Source organism: Cibotium barometz, chromosome 38 (assembly GCF_041138505.1).
Source record: "Cibotium barometz isolate CiBa-2024 chromosome 38, ASM4113850v1, whole genome shotgun sequence".
NCBI classification, from domain to species: domain Eukaryota; kingdom Viridiplantae; phylum Streptophyta; class Polypodiopsida; order Cyatheales; family Cibotiaceae; genus Cibotium; species Cibotium barometz.
This window is the reverse complement of record NC_141083.1, coordinates 39,678,541-39,683,653: the sequence shown is the minus strand read 5'-3', so window position 1 is coordinate 39,683,653 and position 5,113 is coordinate 39,678,541.

Genomic DNA, 5,113 nt, shown 5'->3' with positions numbered 1-5,113 from the left:
AAAGCAAACAGGGAAATATGTACAGTGCCTAAGGTCAGATGGAGGGAGAGAGTACTCCAATGAGTTCTCTGAATTTTTGAAGAAAAATGGTATTCGGAGACAGTTTACATGCAGATACACTCCGCAACAAAATGGAGTTGCTGAGCGGAAAAACAGGCACATTGCTGAGATCGCGTGAGCATTGATGGAAGAGAAGAATATGTCGCATAGCTATTGGGCTGAGGCTATTTCTACAGCAGTTTACATCATGATGAACACGACTCCAACTGCAGCCATACATGATGTAACTCTAGAGGAGAGGTTTATTGGCAGAAAACCTGATTTGTCTCATCTGAAAGTCTTTAGATGCATTGCATATGTGCATGTGCCTGATGAGCTGAGAACTAAGCTGGATCCAAAAGCTGAAAAATGTGTGTTTATTGGATATTCCCTTGAGCAAAAGGGATACAGGTGTTATAACCCTGCTACACGTGAGTTGAGGGTAAGCAAGGATGTTGTTTTTTATGAGATGAGCAGCTGGTATGTTGCTGAAAAAGAAGCTGTTGGGGCTGATGTGAGTGGAAATGTGATTGCACAGAATGCAAGTCAGCAATCACAATCTTTGAGTGGACCAGGAGAGTCCTCATCTAGTGGTTCAGTTGATAGACCATGGAGTGGTAGGCTGCATCATAATACCAGTCTTGCAAATGTGATTAGTACATCACATAAAGGCAAAGAGAAAGTGGTTGAGCCCCTTAGTATGCCTGACATTTCTACAGGGCAGTCTCATGTTGATGGAGAGTCTAGTGGCTTAGAGATGAGCCTTGATGAGGAGCTTAGTATACCAGCTATGAGAACACCTGGTGTAAAGAAGGCTATGGAAGCCATGAATGCAAAGCTGCGAAGTTCTGAAAGAGTGAAGAATCCTGTGTAGAGGTTCACCTATGATGGTTATGTGGAACATCACTATGCATACATGGCAAAAGTTGTACAGGTCGTTGTAGAGCCCACATGCATTGATGAGGTTGTTGGAAATGTGTGTTGGGAGAAAGCTATGGATGAGGAGATGGATGCACTATATGGAAATGAGACTTGGTATTTAGTGCAATTGCCTGAAGGCAAGAAAGCCATTGGATGCAAGTGGGTGTACAAAGTAAAACATAACAGTGATGGAAGCATAAGACGGTACAAGGCTAGATTGGTAGCCAAAGGATATGCGCAAACATATGGCATTGATTATGAGGAAACTTTCAGCCCAGTTGCCAAGATGGCAATAGTGAGAGTTGTGATAGCAGTGGCTCCGTCAAAGCAATGGTCTTTACATCAGATGGATGTAAAGAATGCATTCTTGCATGGGGATTTGCAGGAAGAGGTGTATACATTGCAGCCACCTGGTTATGAGGATTTGCAGGAAGAGGTGTATGTGTTGCAGCCACCTGGTTATGAGGATGTGAGTCACCCCGAGCATGTTTGTAGGTTGAAGAAAGCCTTGTATGACTTAAAACAAGCACCAAGAGCATGGTCAGACAAGATTTCTGAATATCTTGTCACTATTGGCTTTCATGTAGCCAATGCGGATTTCTCGCTATATGTGAGACACAGTGATAGAGGGGTTGTGCTTGTTGTCATCTATGTAGATGACTTGATCATTACGGGGGACCATGATGCAGAGATCTTTGATGTAAAGATCTTGCTTAGACAGAAGTTTGAGATGAAGGATCTGGGGGAGCTCAGATATTTCTTGGGCATTGAGGTGATTAGGTCACCACATGGTATTGGATTATTGCAGAGACAGTATGGCTTGGACATGTTGTCCAAGTATGGTATGACAGGCTGTAAGCCTATCTCAGTGCCATTGGATCAGAATGGCAAGTTGAGTGCAGATTCATGAGAGATTTTGGAGGATCCTACTATGTATAGGCGCATAGTAGGAAGCTTGATCTACATGATGATCACCAGGCCGGATTTGAGCTATGCTATTGGGTTGGTGAGTCAGTTTATGCAGGTTCCACGGAAGCCGCATTTGGATGCATTGAGATGCATACTGAGGTATGTGAGGTCTACTTTGCATTGTGGACTATTTTATGAAACTGGGACAGAGATTTGTGTACATGGGTACACAGATGCTAATTGGGCTGGTAGTATCTCAGATAGAAGATCTACTAGTGGCTTTATGTTTTCTTTGGGGAGTGCTGCTGTGACTTGGAGCAGCAAGAAGCAGCCTACGGTTGCTCTATCCAGTACAAAGGCCGAGTACATAGGTGCTGCTATGGCAGCATGTGAGGTAGCTTAGTTGGAGAAAGCTACTTGCAGATTTGGGTCTATCAGTGGATAGACAAGTTGTCATTTTCTATGACAACATTAGCAATATACAGTTGGCCAGGAACCCAGTTTTTCATGCTCGCATGAAGCATATAGAGGTCCACTACCATTTCGTCAAAGAGAAGATCTTGGCAGGAGACATTGACCTTGTTTATGTTAGCACACAGGATTAGGTAGCTGACATCTTCACCAAAGCACTGGGTACAGAGAAGCTCCGCAGATTTAGGGCTTTGCTTGGTGTACATGAGATGGAGTTGAGCTCGAGGGGGAGTGTTGAGATATCAAGCTCACCTAGTGAGGTGGTGGACACTGATGACCCGCCTTGGGGATAGGCCCCACACTTACACCACTGGCATGGTTGGTGAGATCATGGGTGATATGCGTCCAGTGGGATGACAGGCTGTGTGACAGCCATTCTAGAGACTGGCATAGTTATAACACTAGCTCATTTAGTTGGGTTCACACTATAGAGAACCCTAGTATGTATTTGGTTGAGTACCTTTCATATGAAGTGTACTCTTATCTTTGTATATGGTGTGTTGAGTGTTGTGTGAAGAAGAAGAAGATTTTCAGCCTCTCACCTTGTGTGTTCTCTATTAGGGTTTTATGAGCGTGTGTGTGCTTTGCAAGAGCTCAAGCTCTCTTCTCCCCTGCATCTTTTCAGGGATCCACACTCAGGGCCTCGCCCTTGGATATCCAGACAAGAGACTAGCCCGGCGGTTTCTCCGAAACCGAACCCAGAAAAACTTCCCTCGCCTGGAAGGCACGAGCAATTCCACCGGGAAAATCATCTTACGGGAGAATTAATCTAACGAGTCAAAGTCTTAACTAACCAAATTGATCCAACCGAACCCAAAAGTCACATGGTTAGATCAAGGAAGAGACTTCCACTTGGTCGATAGAATCATTGCTTTTTTTCCCCTTTAGCGAGGCGCAACCGCTGATTCCCTCCCACAGAACAAGGGTCTTCCTAGGATGATGGGTAGATTACCCTGATGAGAGATCAATGATTCTCATTAAGAAAATATGGATTACGGCAAAAGGGTTTTGTGGAACCAATCTCGAACCGGGAATTCTACTTGCATAGAACCTTTGTTTTCTTTTAAAGGACTGTTTTACGCCAGAATGCTAGAGGAAGCATTTGGTGTGTGATTAACTAAGGAGAGACTCGTTTTGCAACAGCTGGCGGCCCGGGGAGTCATTGAGGGACGTCGCTCGTGGTGGCAAAGCCTGCCAAGGTCTTGACCAGCCTCAGTATGGTTAAAATGGTGTGCTTCCGGTTACGACGATGCGAGGACCAATGAAGCGGTCCCCTAAGTGAAGTGCTAGGACACCTATGTAGGATCCAAGAGGGTTTTGACGAGGTGATGCACGGGCTCGCGGTTGCTAGAACACCCATGCATACGGCGAGGAAGATACGCATGAACTGAAAAGAATTACTTTTTTGATTTGAATTTTGATATTGGAACTCGTTGGTTGACCAACTAGTCTTCAATGGAGAGTTCGGATGATATATTTTGTAAAATAATAGACTCAATATTTTGGAGGATTATGATCAGTAATATTATGATTTCATTGAAAGATTGTTTTAAAGACAGCCGAATCTGTTAAAATGGCAATTTCATATTGGGTGTGTAAGTGGTATGACTACCTTGAATTTTTCTTGAAGCGCCCGGCTAGGGGGCCAGGAAACTCTTTTTCTCAGTATACCCAGGCAAAACATAACCAAAGTTTTACAAACGAATCTCACCAATACAGTGGTTGGGCGGTTGGCTAACCCATGGATCGATCGGTTGGGGTTTTCCAACTAGATTCTTGGTGATTTCGGTTAAGGGAAAATTATGCTAATTCAACGGTAGTCTATTCTTTGTGTCAAGAATTGGAATTGGTCTCGAGGTTTTTTCTTGATTCAGATTCAAGAGATGGGCAAGTAGTTTATTGGCCACCCCTCTCACAATCGTGGTCTAAACACCTCACCCTTATCACTCCATTCCCCCAAAAAAGAGGTTGCTCAACATGCCATCCACATCAATGCCTCTCGCACCCACACCACCACCACGCACAGTGGCAGCACGCTCCCACATGGCAAAATCACAAGAAGGTGCCCTACCACATCACACTAACCAAACTAACACTGCTAACCATACTAAAAAATTTCCACAAGGTTTGATATCTCACCACTGGGTGCCCAAGCAACTTCTTGCAGGGACAAGGTTACTATGAGGGAGCATCTCCATTGTGGATCCCCAAAAGGTCCCACCATCCCCCTCACCAACAAGCATCCACCAGAGTTTCTCATCCCCAGTGTAGGCCCCCCATTTGCCAACCTCAAGCCTACAGGGTACAAGATCGACGCAAACCTACGAGCTCTCCTAGGCATTCTGACCCTCAACCGAATCCTAAACCCACGCACTTAGCCCTTCACTGGATCCTAAACCCACGCACTGAGCCCTTCACTGGATCCTAAAATCTCTTCTCCACGCCCAACATTAATATGAAGGAAAGCATACCATATGGATCCCCAAACCTCTCCAACCTAAGCTCCTACCTCGTGTCACACCACAATCACCTACCCTCCTTCAATGGGTACCAAGGAAAAGGGAAGTAGAAAGTCTTATGTGACACAGCCACCCCCAAGCTACCGCTAACGAACTTCCTTATAGATATACCTTCAACATCAACAATTCCTCCGCCTATCATTTGGAGGCTCAATAGGACCGCAAAACTCCCATCAACCCCCTCAGCCCTAGCTACTTCCTTGCCACCCTCAATGGAATCTCTTCAAGAAGTGCCACCCCCTACTTTGCCATTA